Source organism: Giraffa tippelskirchi, chromosome 4 (assembly GCF_054371585.1).
Source record: "Giraffa tippelskirchi isolate mGirTip1 chromosome 4, T2T-mGirTip1v1.2.pri, whole genome shotgun sequence".
Classification (NCBI taxonomy): domain Eukaryota; kingdom Metazoa; phylum Chordata; class Mammalia; order Artiodactyla; family Giraffidae; genus Giraffa; species Giraffa tippelskirchi.
Window position 1 is genome coordinate 32,669,600 of NC_137278.1, and position 19,116 is coordinate 32,688,715.

Consider the following 19,116-nt stretch of genomic DNA (forward strand, 5'->3'; position numbering starts at 1 on the left):
GGGCAAGAAATGCTCTCGGAGGCAATGCTGATCTCTGGGATGTGTGGGTTTAATTATTCATACAGCCTGTGGCACTCAAGCCGAGCCTGTGCACCCTGGTAGATCGTTGCTGACCTACTTCGTACCTTCTAAGAAAGGTAGCAGTTGATTCGCTGTAAGCAGCTGGGTTTATAATAGAATAATAACCCCAAGGAAAAGCTCTCCTGTGTGATTAGCCTATAGAGAAAGAGAGATCAAGTTGCACCTTTTTGTTCTTGTCCGACAGATCCGCAGGGCCTTGAACTCTGCACCCCCTGAGCTATTGCATGCTTGTTAATTTGGTGGCAGCAGCCAGGGCTGGGAAAACAAAACAGTTGAAAGGCTGGCTTTTCTGCGAGCATCTGGGACTCCATTGTACTAGGTCTAAAGGGATTTCTCTAGCACTTCTTTAACAAATGCTTTGCCCGCCTCTGCTTCTGTTAGAGGCTGTGGCAGGCTCTGCCTGGCTCCCCAGCCTCCGCCCCCCCTTGCTCACAGCCCAGTCACTTGATCCTTTTGATCCTCCTGTCTGCCTCCTCCACACCCTCCCAACCTGCAGGCCCCACCCTCTCAGAGGCCCAGGACCCCCTGCTTGTTAAAAATGCCCCCATTGAAGAAGGAGGTTACCTCCTTGGGGAGCCTGGGACAGGAGGGGAGGGAGGAGAGCCTGTGACACCAGTTGTGTTAACAAAGGTGTAGGATTTCACTTGGGTCATGGGAGTCTTTTATTATTATTCTGCTTAGCCTACTTATACATTATATTTACTCTTTTGTGTGAATTTAATATTACACAAGAAGAGTGTTAATGCAGGCCATTGGGCTCCACCCCACCAATGGCTCTCCATGGTCCGGTGGGAATATCAGAATCAGGCTTTTTCAACTCCAGGCACAGCCCCTTCACTGAGACAGTGATAAAGGGGGCAGCCATGGACAATGGGAAAAAGCTTCCTGGATGCCTTTTCTGCTTCCCACTCCTCCAAAGATATATTAAGAACCACTGTCCAGGCCAATGGTTTTCAACCTTTGAAAGCAAATTACAGTAAAACTACTTGGGGAATTTTTAAAAAATATGTGTCCAGGCCCCTCCCCTCTGCTGCCCCCCACCCTCCACCCCAGACCAATGAAATCAATGTCTTTAGGTCTGTGTCTTCCCCCATCAGTATGTTTTTTGAAGCATCCTTGATGATTCTAACACTAGCATGCGGATTATTAAGGAACTTTCTCGGCTGTTTTGAATGGCATGTTGTCCTGGCTATTAGCCCTGTTGCCCATCTAACCCTCACCTTATGTGTCAGGCTGATACCTGAATCACCATGGAAAGCTTGGGCCTGCCTCACCTCACCCTTCCCAGTATTATTTATTTGTTTCTCTCCTTCTAGTTACATTATAGGGTCCCATGATTAGGCTCCCAAGCTCTAGCCTGGGGCCTAGAACCCCTGTACTTGCTAAGTGTCCCTGGTGCTGTGTTCTGCCCTCCTGTCTATACCCCAGAGGCAGCATCGGTGAGCTGGGAGCTGGCCATGGTCAAGTGTTACCACTGGAAATCCAGCTAGGCCTGTCCCTTTTCTTTGAGGACCCAGAATCTGCCTCTTGTCTGTGCCAGAGCCATCTGGTCACAGAGACAGCCTCCCACGAACTCAAAATCAGCAGCAGCAGGATATCTATTCTTGTAGTCAAACTACAAGGGGAGCCAAGTCCTAACTGGACAAGTGCTTGGCCAGCATGGACTCAGCCTAGTGGATGTTCAGTGGCACAGGCTAGAATGGCCTCTCACGTCCCGCCCCCAGTGGAGGGTCCTGATCCTCTCCCCTTCTCCCACTGTAAAGTACTAAACCTGTCAGAGTCCTGAGATACGACACACTGGGACATAAATAAATTCCCTTTGGCATCCAGCCTGCCAACATTCTTACCAAGCAGCCCATTTATCCATTGGGCGGACTGTTTTTGCTATTATGCCATTGAAGCTTGCTCTTTTGGAATTAAACCTTTAAATGCGGCTCACTTCCTTTCTTCTTGACTCCAGTATTCTGTCCGTTTCTGTTTAATTCTAGCTAAATTTCCAGTCTTTTAGCTTTGCAGTAATACTTCCTGCTTATTGAGATCCAGACTCATACGATCTTGCTTATTAATTAATGTTCCCAATTTCACTTCATTCCTCTAAAAAGCTGGAGAGACCTTAGAAATCTTAGAAATCTCCCACCCTGCTATTGTAGGAAGAGAGAGTAAAGGAGTTGCCCCGAGTCCCAAACATAGTTGGGCCAGAATGTAGGTTTCTTAGTCTGAGGGCCTTTTTACCCTATCAATCATGGGCTCCCGAAACCCCAGATCTAGTCAGTCACCCCTTTCAGAGAGCCTAGGACCTCTCTGTGGGCTGCATGCAAATAGTTAACCTGACAGTGTATGGCTGCAAACTTGCCTGGACCAGATAAAGGCATCACAGAACTGACGCATCAGGCAGACCGTGGGGTGAGATTTCTGCTTTCCCGAGATGGTGGCTTTATAACACACCACTGTCCCTAGAGGAGTAACATTGATGCCAGTGCCTTAGAGCTGACTGTTTTTACCATCTGCAAACAGTCATTGTGAGGATGAAATAAGATGATGCATGAAAAACACTCACCCAGTCCCTGGCACAGAGGACATGCACGATAAATGTCAGTCCCCAGGCTGTGACTACCCGCTTTCACCCTAGGCCTAGCCTTGGCTCTCTCTGGTCTCTTAGGTTAGTTGATCCAGCTACTTGGGCTTTGCAGTGAGACTGTTCTACTGTCCACATAGTGCCCCTGTTGCCTGTGTCCCCAGTTTAACCAACAGGGTCATGTCCTGCTTGAGAGCTTGCAGTGGCTTCCTGCTGTCTAGTCTGGAATCCTGGATCTTCACCCTGGACGGCTTCCCCATCTGACCTTCCTTTCCATTCAATCCGCACTCCCAACGTGTGCCCATTCACCAGGAAAGGGGTTTTCTCAGCCCCCTCCCCATGGACATCCCATGTTCCTTGCTGCCACCCCTTCCTGCCCACCCACAGGAGACCTTCACCACCTACCAAGCTCATGTCACGTATTTCCTCCAGCTAATTCAGCTCCAGGAATCCACTTTTTTCTCCCCAGCTGAAATAATGGGTTATCCTGGGGCTTTCTTATTGTTTCCTGTGTAACGTTTGTCTCTTAACTGATTTGAAAACTTTGAGGGGCAGAGACCACAATTTATATCTAACTCGAGACTCACCACAGACTCATTTAGCTTTAAACATGGAGTCAATGCTCAAGAAATAGATGAATGATAGATGAATGTCAGCACAGAGTGGCAGTCGTGAGCACAGACTCAGATAGACACACCGGAGTCTGAGTTTGAATTTCAGCTCCACATTTACTGGCTGTGTGATTTGGATCAGTTAATCTGTCTGTGTCTCTGTTTCCTGAAAAGTGGAGATTATGATAATACTTTATGGGTGTTACTACTGGTAAAAAATTTAAAATAGTACTTCATAGTTCCCTGGTGGTCCAGCGTTTAGGACTCAGCGCTTTCACTGCCGTGGCCTGGATTCAGTCCCTGGTCGGGGAACTGAGATCCCGCAAGCTGCCTGGCCAAAAATAAAGAATGAACAGAATAAAAACTATATTTAAAAGATAGTACTTGGTGCTTACTAAGCACTATATGACTGTTTGTTAAACAGATTCTGCTGATTGAGGACCAACCCCTGGAAAATCCATTTGTACAGTCTCCTCAGGAGCTGTTAGACATCAACTAGGAACTTAAGAAAAACTGGTTCCCATCTCTATAGTCAGGGTTGACTCTGTTGCAGATTTCAAATGCAGCCTATATAGTACTGGTGATGACTTTTAGATCATTTTCTCTCTCCTTTCTTTCTCTTAGAAACAGAGACAGATAGTCATAAACTCAGCAGGTAGCAGAGGCTATTTAAAGATGTCCTGCTTCCAATCAGGTATCTCCTGTTAGGAAAATTAGCTGACAACTTTGATTCTAACATCTGCATTAACTGGCAGGCCAACACGTAGGCCAGGTGATCCTTCTTAGAACGAATGTGGGAGAGGAGATCTATCGTTTCTTACACATTTTTATATCTAGTTTGGGAAGAAACCTCCTATGGTGACCAAGCAGCTCCTCAATTCCTAGAATAAGAGTGTTTGCAAAGAATTGATCTATACAGAGAGATTGTTGCTTTTTAAAACCTTTGGTTCAAGAATAGAGATAAATGTATCCTTTGTGATTAAACCCACGCATCTTGGAAAACTGTCATACCTCATACAGACTCTGCTTTTATACTCTCATCCTCTGGTGTTTAAAAAAAGATCAGGAAAACTACATCGTGTATTGTATGTATACTTCGGTGATGCTATAGTACATGAATGCTGTCTTTTTCTTCTTCGTTTTTTCTTTTCTTAAAGCTTGCATATTTTTTTAATATTTTAAGAACTATTTGAATATGGTCTTATAGGATGGTTCAAAAATCTCAGTGGAAAATATCTCTTCTCCCAACCCTCACTGAGGTTGCCTCCAATCTGAAGTTGCCATATGTCTATGTTGAAGGTCAGGTGCATGTCTTAGAATGGTCCATTGGCAGGTAGAAATGTGTGTAGACACCACATTTTTCCCCTTGGTTGTTTCTGCCTCTTTTTTCCCTAAGCCTATCCCTGCCACCAATACATTTTTCTCTCCTTCAGATCCTTTTTTTATTTATTGTTAATTAAAAATTAGAAGCTATAAGATCCCTAATTAGTGACTATATGAGGATAAAGCTGTAGACCAACTATAGTTAAGAACTTTCTCACTTACCAATGTTTATCTCTTACACTATACACACACTCACACACTTAGACACTTTCACATACTCTCACACAGTATCACACTCACACACTCACTCTCACATACATATGAACTCACTCATACACACTTTTAGAGTTGGAAGTGCCATTGCAGATTAGTGAATTCATCCTCTAATCTAAAAATAACTTTCTGCTTTAGATTTAAACTCTCTACAGTGGCCTCAATATTTAAAAATAAAATTAAACTTGGTATACGTTGGTGAACTTTGTTCTTGGGGAGAGTATGTATAGAATGAAGAAAATCATGATTGGGTAACCCAGGAAGCCACTTTAAAAAAAAAAAAAAGGAGACACAGATTCGATTCCCTATCCAAGAAGATCCCATGTGCCTCAGGGCAACTAATCCTACTCTATTGAGCCTGTGCTCTAGAGCCTGGAAGTCATAACTGCTAAGCCCACGTGCCGCAACTACTGAAGCCCGTGTGCCCTAGAGCCTGTGCTCCGCAACAAGAGAAGCCACCACAATGAGAAGCCCTCGCACTGCAACTGTAGAAAGCCCTGCTCACTGCAACTAGAGAAAAGCCCACCCAGCAACGAATACCCAGCACAGCCATAAATAAATAAAATTTTTAAAAAGAGAACTAATGGAGAATATACCTTGATTCCTTTCCCACTTAAAAAAATATCTGATAGAAAAAATTCTTTTTAAAAATTTTAAACAAAATTTTTTTAAATTTTAAAAGAGTTTAACACTTTTTTCTCCAATAACTTGATTAAGGTATAGATGACATACAGTAAGTCTCGTATGTGTTTTTGGCCATGCCTTGAGGCATGTGGGATCTTATTTCCCCAACCAGGGACAGAACCCATTCCCCCTGCATTGGAAACTCAGAGTCTTAACCACTGGACCACCAGGGAAGTCCCCACACATTTTTTAAATGTATATTTTGATATGTTTGGACATATGTATATACTGTAAAGCCATCACTATCAATATAATAAACATATCCATCACCCCCCAAAAGTTTCTTTGTGTCTCTTCTAATCCTTTCCTGCTCCAAGTAACTACTGATCTGTTTTTTGTCACTATAGATTAATTTGCGTTTTAATATTTATATATAAATGGAATACTACAGTATGTATTTCTTTTTTGGTCTGGTTTCTTTGACTTAGCATTATTAAGTTTTTGGCTATTACAGATAAAGCTACTGTGAATATCTGTATCCGTATGTTTATGTCGACATATGCTTACTATTCCTTGTGTAATTACCTAGAAGTGGGATGGCTAGAATATATGGTCTGTATACATTTAGCTTTTTAAGAAGTGCCAAACTGGTTTCCAAAGTGGTTGTAACATTGTCTGTTCCTTCCACATTCTGTCGTCACTTAGTTATGGTCAGTCTTTCTCGTTTTAGCCATTCTAACAGATGTGTCAGTGGTAGTTCACTGTAGTTTTAAACTGCATTTCCCTAGTGTTGCATGTCTCTACATGTGCTTTTTTACCCTCTGTCTGTCTTTGGTGAAGCATTTGCGTCTTTTCCCTATGTTTTGAGTCACTGGGTCTTTTTTTATGAAATGTAAAGAATAGGTAATTTTTTTTTTTCTTTCTGAGCTTAGTTGCTCAGTCATGACCTACTCTTTGTGACCCCAAGGACACTAGCCCGCCAGGCTCTTCTGTCCATGAGGGATTCTCCAGGCAAGAAAACTTGAGTTGCCATTTCCTCCTCCAGGGGATCTTCCCAATTCAGGGATTGAACCCAGGTCTCCCACATTGCAGGTGGATTCTTTACTGTCTGAGCTACCAGGGAAGCCCAAATGTTTTTTTCTTTCTAGTTTTATTGAAATATAGTTGATATAAGCACTGTATGAGTTTAAGATGTATAGAATAATGATTTGATTTATATATGGCATGAAATGATTACCCCCAATAAGTTTAGTAAATATTCATCATCCCATATGTTAATAAATACAAAATAAAAGAAAAAGTTTTTTTCCTTGTGATGAGAATTCTCAGGATTTACTCTCTTAACAGCTTTCACTTACAATATTCAGCAGTGTTAATTGTATTTATCATGTTGTACATTACATCCCTGGGCTTCCCAGGTGATGCAGTGGGAAAGAATCCACCTGCCGATGCAGGAGATGCAAGAGATGTGAGTTGGATCCCTGAGTCAGGGAGATACCCTGGAGAAGGAAATGGCAACCCACTCCAGTATTCTTGCCTGGGAAATCCCATGGACAGAGAAGCATGGAGGGCTACAGTTCATGGGGTCTCAAAGAGTCGGACACCACTGAGCGACTGAGCACAAATATTTGCACAGCATTACAACCCTAGTACTTATTTAACTTATAACTAAAAAATATGGAATGCTTCACAAGTCTGTGTGTCATCCCTGTGTGGGGATCATGCTAATTTCTGTATTGTTCCAAGTTTACTATTGCTGAAGTGAGCACTATGTGTCTCCTCTTTTTGCTTGTTTTTAATTGGAGGATAGTTGTTTTACAGATCATTTCTGCCATACATTAACATGAATCAGCCATAGGTATACATATGACCCCTCCCTCTTGAACCACCACCACCCCACCTCCCACCTCACATTTGTCTTCTTTTTATTGGGTTGTCAGAGTTGTTTAAACATTCTAGCTACAAGTCGTTTGTTGGGTATGTTTTTTGCAAATATTTTCTCTCAGACTTTCCTCTTGATTTTCTTAACATTGCCATTGGAAGAGCAATAGTTTTTCATTTTGAAGTCAGTTTATAGATTTTTTCTTTCATAGTTTGATTTTTGTGTTGTAATTGAAAAATTTTTTGCAAAATCCAAGGTCATTAAGATTTTCTTCTATGTTTTCTTTTGGAAGTTTTATAATAATAGCTTTTAAATTTAGGTCTGTGATCATTTTAAGTTAGTTTTTAAATATGATATTCAGTTTCTCGCATATGGCTATCCAATTTTTCCAGCATCATTTGTTGAAAATATCATCCCATGTCAAAAATCAGTTGACCATATATGTGTGGGTCTATTTTAGCACTCTTTTTTCTAGTCTTCTCATCTATTAATCTATCTTTATACCAATTTGACATATTATAGTTTTACAAGTCTTGAAAGCCAGTAGTACATTTTCCAACTTGCCCTTTATTATTATTATTGCTTTATTACTTTATTGACCTTTATAATTATTATTATTACTAATATTTAAAAATTTTATTTATGTATTTATTTATTTGGCTGTGTCCAGTCTTCATCGCAGCACACAGAATCCTCAAACTTCCTGTGGTATGTGGAATCTTTTTAGTTGTAGCAGTCGAGCTGTTAGTTGGGGCACGTAGGATCTATTTCTGCAAACTGCAACCAAACCCTCAGGTCTTCTGCACTGAGAATGCAGAGTTTTAGCCACTGGACCACCGGGGAAGTCCCTGTCCTTTTTCAAAGTTGTTTTGGCTATTCTATTTCCTTGGAAGCAAACTTTTTCAGTGCAGGCTATAAACTAAAAACGTAAAAGAATTGTAAACTGAGTGGATTAACCAAGCACTTGATAAACATTTTCAGCCCTTAGCATGGTCCCTTTCTGTTAGCTAAAAGTAAAGAATTTTCTCTAAATATTTCTAAAGTTAATTGGAGAGAAAAAAATCTGTGATATGTGTGTGTGTTGAAAGAAACTTAATTGGGCGCTGGGGGTTCAGATGAGGTTCGTAAGGATGTTGTCTTCTGTGGTACTTGGCTACATATTGATCTTGATATATTATCTTCACAAGATCCAGATCTTTTTGTACAATAAATTGTGATGATGTCACAGGGAAGAGTTTGCTCTGCTCCTTCTCGCTCCCTCCTTGTCTTACATTTAGAGTCAGCAGAGAAGAGACACAGACTAGATTAGGGTAAAACTTCCATGAGCTGAAATTCTATCCATTTAGCTGTTGCCACTCTCAACCTTTCCCTCGGTCAGGTTTCCATTCTGTTTGGTACCCTAGTTACCACCAGGCCTAGGCTGTAGCTCTTTCCTGGTGTGCTGCCCTGACTCTCACTTTGCCAGTCTTAAGAAGCTGCATTTTATTTTATTTTTTATTATTTTTTGGCTGCACTGTGCAGCCCATGGGATCTTTGTTCCCCAATCAAGGATTGAACCCACACCCCCCTGCATTGGAAACATGGAGTCTTAACCACTGGACCACCAGGGAAGTCTCCTATCAGGCTTAAGATAACTAGAGCACATATTTGGGCAAGCAGTCAAGCTCTGAATCTCTTAAGTCACAGACTTAGTGGTCCATCAAAGAGTCTATTTTTCCTGTTGTGGAAAATACAATGTTCAGAATGGAGCCTGTGGAGCCTCTGGTGGGTTCGGGGCTCCAAGATCCCCAGCTGGAACCTGGCAGTGCCTGGCTCTCCATGGGACCTGCAGCTAAGCTTCCAGCCCTGTCCCCTCCAGTAGGGCTGATCTGAGCTGTCAGTTCAGCACTTCTGTATTCCTTACACCCTTCTTTTCATGATCTTTAAGGTCTCCCACAGGCAGACCTTCTTTTCCTTCCTTTCCAGGTAGGGAAGCTGAGTCTCAGGGAGTGAAATACCGTGCCAAGATTGAAGTACAGGCATGGGCCCTGGTACCTCCCCAGCCTTGACTCCAGCCCACATTCCCCAACATCAGTGACCAGAGTGGCGGCCGGGCAGCCTCCCTCAGCAGTTTGACACTGATATCACTGAAATTTGGGCCCAAGATGAAGACTCGCCAACGTTGGAGTAGATGAGGGAAGAAGAGCAAGTGGGGTTACGTGTGGTTTATTTCTGGACTGATGATAAACCCCTCCTCTCCGGCATCTGTGGGCAACCTGGGCTTTTAATAAAGATAGTCATGCCCTGCTTGCCTGTAAACTTTCCCCCTTTGCGTTCTGAAGGGGCTTTGCTAAGTAGGAGGATGACAAAAGGCTTCTCTGGGCTCTATTTTAGAATGGTTTTCCGAGGCCCCTTGCCTTCTCAGAAGCTGGCAGCCACTTTCTCTCTGCCACATAACTCCCTCTGAGAATCCTCTCCAGTCTCCATGGTAACTGCATGTCAGGAGACAGCCTGCTCTGTTCTGTGGCTTTGTATTAAACACAATGAATTTAAATCGGGTGCTCGGCAGTGAAGATAATCATTCTGGATTAGAGAGACGCCTGGAGCTCCTCGTTTCATAATTTTAGATGTTGGCACAATTCTCAGCTTTCGTCCTTGTAATTCAAGCCCAAGCCCCACCTACCCCTCTGTTTCTAAACTGCAGTTAGATCCAGTTTCACTTGGGCTTTCCTCCATCCTTTGACAGAGGAATCTTGGAGCCAGGGAGCCCCGCAGTCTTGCCAGGGCTATCCTGAGCCCTGGAAGGGGCGGTATCGTGTGAAGGAGACATGGAACTCCAGAGACAGATGGACACTCATTCCTTCTGGCTGCGTGATTTCCTCTGAGCCCCATTTTTCTTATCTATAAAATGAGAAGAGTAAGCTCTACCCTACAGAATCATATATATTTTTTTAAATTTTTATTGTGATAAGATATATATATATGGAGCTTCCCTGGTGACACTAGTGATGAAGAATCTGCTTGCAGTGCAGGAGACGCAAAAGACTCGGGTTTGATCCCTGGGTCAGGAAGATCCTCTGGAGGAGGAAATGGCAGCCACTTCAGTATTCCTGCCTGGAGAATTCCATGGACAGGGGAGCCTGACAGGTCACAGTTCATGAGGCCGCAAAGAGTTGGTCTTGACTAAGCACACACACAAGATATATATAACATAAGATTTCTCATTTTAACCATTTTAAATGTACAGTTCAGTGACATTTAGTACATTCACAATGTTGTCACCACAATAATCCATCTCCAGAACTTTTCCATCGTTCCCAACTGAAACTCTGTACTCAGTGAATACTAATTTCCATTCTCCCCACTTCTCCCAGCCCCTGGAAAACACCATTTTACTTTCTACCTCCATGAAGTTGATTACTCCAACTTCATAAAAGTAGGATCATACAGTTTTTGTCCATTTGTGAATGGCTTATTTCACGGAGCTTAATGTCCGCAAGATTGAACCATGTTGTAGCATGTGTCATTTTTTCCTTCTTTTTTAAGGCTGGATGACATCCACTTCCACTTTATGTACATACCACATTTTGTTTATCCATTCATCTGTCGATCGACACTTGGTCGCTTCTGCATTTTGGCTGTTATGAAAAATACTGCTACGAATGTGGGTATACAGATATCTGAGTTCTTGTTTTCAATTATAGTCATTTTGAGGACCAAATAAGATAATAAATATTAAGAACATTGCACAGAGCAGGCTGTCAGTAAATGTTCATTTCACTCCTGAAAGTGAGTTCAGCCCAGGTGCTACCTGCCACAGGGGTCCGATGGCTTCTTTGGGAGGGGGGTCACCTTGTGCTAGCAGGCTGCCTCTGTGTGCCTAGGACATGTGAATCTGTTGAGCCTGGGAAATTAACACAATTCATTTCAGGATTTAAAGGGCCTGTCTTCCTATGGAAATGTGTGTCATTTCATGATGAAAACCATGCATGTTTTTACATTTCTCCCACCATTTGGTATTCATGTATTCCCCATTACAAAGTGAGAGAATGTTATGGCTGATGTATATAATTCCCTACCTCTGGTCTATTTTAAGTATAGCCTCTGGAGACCCTGAATCTGCAGTGGGATTGCCCCAGGCTATGAGGCTCTGCCCTTAGTTCCTATTGGTTGGTATCAGATCTATTCTCCATGTTATCCAAGAGTATGAGATTTGGAGTAAAAATACCTAGATCCCAGTTTTGTTTCATCTCTCAAAAACTGAGATGGTGGAAACATCTGTCCAACCCAGTGTTTGTGAAGATTAGGTGAGGGCAGCCTTTGCTGTGCAGGTGACCCTCGTGCACTTCTTGGGGGCCAGGTTGCCATCTTGGTCTGCATCCCTCCAGGAGAGTTTCTCTGGGTCTAATTTATTCTGAAAGTTTCTACGGTGGGGATTACTCTCTTGCTGCCTGGGGGCCCTCCAGGGATGAAAATCCCAAAGCCAAGGAAGCATCTTTCTCTGCCAGGTCCTCTGAAATTAGCCTTTCCAGATTCGGCCGGAGCTTCTGCCACCAGCCCTGGAGAGGGCCAGCACCTCTTTGTCTTCAGGAATTTGCAACAGAAGGGAAAGGGGAGCAATGCACAGCCTCCTACTGACCAGTGCCTGACCTAGCTGCTCCGCGCAGCGATCAGATCTGCTCTTTATTGATGGGGCTGAAGGCAGGGAGGGAATATGGGATTTCACACTGAATCTTGGAACTTTCTCTCAGCAGGTCTGTTCTTGATTGCAGCTGGTTATGTTTTTGTGCCCAGGGCCTACCTTTGGAGCAGGAGCCAGGCTGGCTTAAATCAGGCTTCCCGAGAGGATATGCCCACTGTCCGTGATACCTGCAGGTTAACCTGGTCTGCTCACCTCTGGAAGGGGGGCCTGAGTTTCCTACAAGGGTGTCTTAACTTCTACGGCAGCTCACCTCTGCTTGAAGGCAGTGAGCCAGGAAGATGCCTGCTTTGGTGACAGTGTTTCCTTGGCTTCCATAACCCCATGCCAGCCTGCCCTTCCTCCTCCTTCTTGGCTCTCCTCCCCGTGGTCTTGTCTTTGTCTAACTCCTCTCCTCTGTGGTCGCCTCTCGGGATCCTATCCCAGATTGCCTTCTCCTCTTCCCCACCTCCTCTCCCCAGGTGATCTGTTACTGATGACTCCCATGTCTGCAGCTACATCTTAGGCTCCTCTGCGCACCTGCCCGAAACTCAGCATATCCACCACAACCCCACTCCTCTGCTGGGGACCCCTCCGTCTGGGAGTGGCACCCCCATCATCCCAAGCCAGAGCGCACTTGCTCAAGACCACAGGACTCCTCAGTGATAAAAGCCAGACCTCAGACCCAGGTCTGCCAGGCTCCAGAGTTCAGGCCACTCCCACCAGAGCCTCCTGCCTCCACACACTATCAGTGAATAGAAACGTATCTTGAACAAATGCAAAATTTCAAATGTCACTCTCAGCCCCAGCCTGACTCTGCTCTGGGACCCCTCCCTGGTTTTGGCTGTGCTGGACCTCACCTGGACCCCTTTGTTGGCCGTCCCTGGCCCCTGGGTGCCCATTCCCTTGGCAATCCCAGCCTGCTTTCTCTGTCCCTGCTCCTGACTTCACAGAACTGGCCATCTAACATGGCGTGTTCCATTCAGCCTTCTCTTGTTGATTCTATAGTACATTTCCCATATGCTTTTCTTTACCTCCATCTTGGCTCAGGCCAACACTTCTAATTTTCCCAGAACTTTCCCTCTGTTTTGCTAAGAAGTCTGGGACCAAGGGCCTGGGCACCCTCAGCTCCCCTCCACGTCACTTTGGATCACCTCCTCCTCTATCTACCTCCCTCTAGAACGGATGGGGAGAGATATCTTTCCCAGTCTAATAGAAGTGCAACCCTCAGTTTCCTCATCTGGACAATGGGGATAACACATGTATTTCACAGGACTATTGTGAAAAACAAGCACAGAGCATGTGCTCAATGGAAATTAGGTAGCGATTTTCACCTCTGCTCCAGTGCCTCAGTCAGCTCTACCTTAAGATGTCTAAAAACTCCCTTCTGTCCTAAATTTGGTGGCTCCTCTCCTGATACTGTTTTTGCAGCCATATAGTCATAAAACCTCCCCTGTTAGTTACATCACATCCTCTTCTGTCATTAAACCTGGCTGTTGCTTCTTCCTAGAAATGGGTTTCACATACAACCTTCATCCCAATTCCCAAGTTGTGGTTCATCATCTAGGCACTGCAGTTGAGTTTGCACTGTATAGTCGGAGTCATGTTATGGAGTCTGATTTTCATGTTCTCTCTCTGCCCAGAAGCCTGCCGTGACTACAGACATGTCCAAGGATGGGGGTGACCAGAGTCCTCTCTGCAAATGTGCTCCTAAACCCCCACACTCCCGAAGCCCTTCATCACCACCACCTCCACAACACACTTTGCTGACTGATGGAATCCAAGGTCACCAAGGTCCACCCACTTTGGTCATAATCAGTCCTGCCTCAACCAAACCAGCCAGGTCTTTTCTCTGTCCTCCAGCGGTGTCCCTGACTCTGCCCACATCATTTCCTGCCCTAGAGGGTCACATCTGCCCGCTTCCAGCCTTCAGCCTGCCCACCCTACTGTGTCCTTCCACTCCCCTTGTCTTTTGTTGAACTTGATGATGCTGTCACCATTGAGGAAAGTTATCTTGTGCTGCTTTGTACCCTCATTATTTTGAAGTCATTTCTATTAGAAATGAACCTTTTTGTCTTATTTGTTTTGCTAACTGTACTTGTATTTCTCACTTAAGCATCTTAAGGTTCTTATATTTCTCACTTCTTCTGGAGCATCTGATACACTTAACATGGTGTACACATTCGTGTTACCCAGAAATTATGCTTAGTGTTCATTAACTGTAATAGTTATAATAGTAGTGTAAATCACTCGTATTTACTAGGCTCCTACTCTGTGAGGGTACCGTCCTTGGTGCTTTACACACATTATCTCATCTAATTCTCATAGTAACCCCACAAGTGGTGTATTATTACTCCATTTTACCAACGAGGAAAATGAAGCTCAAAGAGATTAAATAACTTGCCCAAGATTTTATAACCATAAATGATGGAGCTAATCTATAAATCTAGATCTGTCTGGTTCTTGTCACTCTACCATTTTGCATCTAAATATAGCATTAATGTGCTTTTAAACGGCAGGCAGATAAAGTGTGAAAAATGTTCTTTTCCCAAAGTATATTGCAGGTTGAATGTTGCCTGTCTCCTCTGCTGAAAATTCAAAGAATGAAGGGTGAGTTATAGATATGGTAATGCTGTGAGAGCATAGCAAGGTCAGGAAGTGGGACCATGCCCTGGATGAGGCAACAGAGGCTGGGACCCAGAAGGTAGGAGTGAAAAGTAAAAGGAAGTTTAGAAGTGCAATTCATTATAAATGTGCAATTTAGAGAAAACCAGTCAGCTGCAGAATGAACTCAGCAGGTCAATAAAAGGCCTGGGAACTGTGTGCAGCCTGAGGAACAGTGGGTGGCCCCAAGGAACAATCATGCATTCCTTGGTATCTGGGAGAAAAGGTGGTTCAGGGGAGGATTTGTGTTGTCTTGTTTGTTTTTCAGAGAAAAGGAGCATTTGATAAAAAGTGTTGGGGAGACTCTAACAGAAGACAGAAGGGGACTTCCCTAGTGATCCAGTGGTTAAAGCTCTGCGCTTCCACTGTAAAGCACATGAGTTCGATCTCTGGTTGGGGACTAGGATGCAACCAAAAATGATAAAAATAAATTTAAAAAAAAATAAAAGAAGATGGAGCTGTGGTCAGCATTCCAGTGGCCTGGTAGGGAATTATGGCAGAAAGAGTCATGGTCCTGAGCCCTCAACGTGAGCTGGATGAATTGACAGCAAAGCCAGCATAAACTTGTTAAAAGCATGATCTCCCTAGATCAGGTCAGTGTAGCTGATAAAAATGTGGGACTCCTCATTTAAAAATTATTAAGAATTCCCAGATGACAGCAGGGATTAAACCAGGACAGAGCCCTCCTAAATGCAGGGCACTGTGGGACTGCACAAGCCATATACCCATGGAGCTGGCTTTGGCTGGTGGGTGTATGTTTCAGGATGAGAAAGGTATTTGCTGAGTGCCAGGCATGGTTCTAAGTACCATCATACATCATCTCACTTGACAAAATGCTCAGGCCCTTCTTTTGAGTGTCTCTCGAATCCCAAGGAGTGCTGCTGCTTAACAGCTGGCTTTCCAGAGGGCCCGTAAGCAGCCAACAGATATCTGAAGATGAAGGAAGTTATTCAGCACAAGGGAGAAACCACTGAGCTGGTTATTTCCTTTCTCTGTACTTCAAGCAAATATGAGTAAAAGATGGAAGATAATTTCAATGTGAAAAGAAAAGGAAACGGTTCAGCAGTTCCAAGAGAAGCAGATCCATTTGAACAAGTGATGACTTTCTCAGTCATGTTAAGAAATGTTAAAACGTTTGCATTGGACTTAGTTTACAAAGCACATACAAACACTTGTTATTTGAAGGACTTCCCTGGTGGTCCAGTGGTTGAGAATCCACCTAGCAGTGCAGGGGATACAGGTTTGATCCCTGATCAGGAAGCTAAGATCCCACATGTCTTGGGGCAAGTAAGACCATGCAGCCAAAAAAAAAAAAATTGTTGTTTGATTCTCAGTGCAGGATTGTTCCCTCTGTGAAATTTGAGTTGCCCTTAATCTGTACATCTAGATAGTAGCAGATCTAGCTCTTCTGATTCCAATAACCTCCCCCAAACACCCTCCCCCTTTTCTGAGCATCAGTATGAAAATATAATCCAGGAAGTCCTTCCCTCATCCCTAATGAAAAACCCCACAGATAAGCTCAGGCCCAAGTGCCTTCTCAACATCAGGATACCAAGTTTGTGTCTTGACCTGTTGGTTCTTGGCCTTGGAGTTAGAGAATCAAACTTTTTCCTTTGGGGTGCAGAGTGGAGGGGTAGAGAAAAAAAGAAAAACATTGTTACTGGGAACTCAGAAATATGTGATTACACCTGCAGCAACGTAGGAGATGCTACAGAGTGACCCTCCAGATTTGTCCTGACGAAATCAGGAAAGGCCAATGCACTATTCTTTCCAACTCTGTGATATCAGCAAATAAATTACATCTGAAATTTCTTTTCAACTTGCTGAGCAGGTCCACGGTCAGTATAAAGACCCCCGAGTGCCCACAGTGGTCTGTAACTTCTGAAGCATAAAGATGACATTTATAATAACAGGTTTAGGTTGAGTTCAGTATGAGTTCCTGCCAAGTGTATGCCTGGAAACTGTGTCATAAAATGGATTACTATTACGTAGACTGGTTTTCCTTAGGGGGCAAGTGGAAGTGACATGACTGGGCATCAAATCAATCCAGATTTACCCAGCAGTATGTCATCAATATCAAAAATAAAATAATGGCAACCCTTTGAAGTAGTAAAATTCTGTTTCATATCCTGCCAAATGGATGTAATGATGCTGTGTCTGCTGGTTAAACAAATGGTCCTAAAGTCCATATTAACTCAGTAGTGAGATGTCAGGTCTACATTCACAATAGAAAGGAATGCCACATGCACAGTGGGGAATGCTTGGCTGGAAAGTAGTTTATGTCAAAAAAAAAATAAGGGCTTGGGTTGATAAGTGGGCCGTTCTGGTCAGCCACCAGGTTCCAGGAGGCCCTGCTGAGTTAGCTGTTCCATGGTCGAGTCTGGCATGATTGGAGATGTTCATGTGTTGGGAAGCAGCAGTTCCACTTCCTGGCAGCGTATACCCTGAATGCGGGGACTGCCCTGGTGTGGGTGAGGATGCGCCAGGACCGTGCATAGCAATGTCCCTGAACTCAGAAATGAATACATGCCTGGAGAAGTGTTCATACAGTGAATTAATTAAAGCAAATGAAATATCTGTACTTAAGTGAATCTTAAAGATGTCAAATTGAAAAAGCAACTTGCAAAAGAACATGAAAGTTATAAAACCATTTGTATACCTTTTTTTAATTTGCAAAGCAAATACAGTGAAAGTGTAAAACATGGATGGAAGAAGTTTATATCAACCTCAGGGTTGAGGGATAGAAATAAGATGAAGAGCTCCTATTATATTGAAAATATTTTCTTTCATTTTTTTAATTAAATAATATGTAAGGTAAATACAGTAAAAAGTTAACACCTGTTAAATCTGAGTAATGGGTTCATGTTTATGTGTTGTAGTATGTTCTATACTTTTACTGTATGGTTGAAATGTTTCATAACTTTAAAAAAAAGTATTTTAAGCACATAAACATGGCTGACTAAATTTTAAATAGCTTTAGTTTCCCTCAAATTTATTTTTATGTATATTATGAAAGTAATATAGTCTAAGAAAGAAATTTCAGAAAATTAGAAAAAAAATAAATTACTCAGAATCTCATCATCCAAAACAGTCATTGTTAATGTGTTGGTATATTTCCTTCCATTTTGTTTCTTTGTGTGGGTGTATGTGTATTTAAACACATTTCTAAAGCATCTTGGGTACACATATTGAATGCTGCCTTTTTGACTCATTATAGCATCACCCTTGTTCCCTGTTGAGACTTAGCCTCCATGAACATCATTTCTACCGATTTCTAAAGATCTTTCACAGCTTCCTTTTCTTGCATAAACACAGTTCTGAACATTCAGCAGTCACACAGTCACATTTCCTTTTGATTATCGTAAACATCATCCTTCTGAAAGCCACCGGAACAGGATTGGGTCACGCTCTGCTGTTGATTTCTATAAGGCTGTTTTGTGTGGGATGACAGTAAAAAGGTCTGTCACATCTGTGATACCACATTCCCGTGAAGACTGAGCTTGTCGGCATTCATCCCGTGGGTGGGAGCTGTGCATATTTTAGAAGCCAGCTCTGTGTGTATCTTGCCTGGGAGGAAACCAACACTCGTGCATCCAGCATCTGCTCTGGGCTCCAAACCTGCAGCTAGAGGAATGTTTACTCCCATTAAACTTGCTTTGAGTCTTGGGGTAACAGCAGTAATGACTATACCAGGTATTTATGTGCCCTTTGCAGCTGATAGATGCTCTCACATCCATTGCCACCTGACCTTCTCTGAGCCCCCAGAGGTAAGGCGCAGAGCAGAGTAGACACACAGGATTACAACCAGTAAATGTGATAGTCAGGACCACTGTTGGATGCTTCTGACTCCTTCCAGAACACTTTTCAGTTACTATCCTTGGACCCAGGCAAGAGGAGTCTCTGCCATGAACTCTGGACTCCAGGTGACCTCCCTACGTCTGCCCAGAGCCCACTGTTCCAAAATCCTGGACTATACTCTGGGGCCCTGGAATCCACTGACAAAGGGTCTCAGCACTGCCAGGGCCTATATTAGCCTGTATCTGTCTGCTTGGGGGCCGGACCCCCGCTGGGTGCACACCAAGCCCCAGGGCAGCATCTTGCAGGGGTGAAGCAGAGCTTAGATCTGCGGCTGCAGGATGGATCCAGGGTTAGGGGGTGTGGGCTGGAGGCAGACACAGAGGCTTGAGGCCAACATCTCCTGCAGTGTATCTCAGAACTGCAAGGACTCTGAGAATTGCAAACTCAAGCCTGGCCTTCTCAGTCATCATGCGAAGGGTTGACTCATTGGAAAAGACCCTAATGCTGGGTAGGATTGGGGGCGGGAGGAGAAGGGGACAACAGAGGATGAGATGGCTGGATGGCATCACCAACTCGATGAACATGGGTTTGGGTAGACTCCGGGAGTTGGTGATGGACAGGGAGGCCT

At 43.6% G+C, this 19,116-nt stretch overlaps 1 protein-coding gene and 1 pseudogene across 13 annotated transcripts in view; one reads left to right on the forward strand and one right to left on the reverse strand.

Annotated features, from left to right (window-relative positions):
- DPYSL5 (dihydropyrimidinase like 5) overlaps positions 1 to 19,116 on the forward strand; it is an 85,840-nt gene that overhangs the window by 41,190 nt on the left and 25,534 nt on the right. The window lies entirely within an intron of this gene.
- On the reverse strand, positions 7,159 to 7,258 carry LOC145504058 (U6 spliceosomal RNA; annotated as a pseudogene).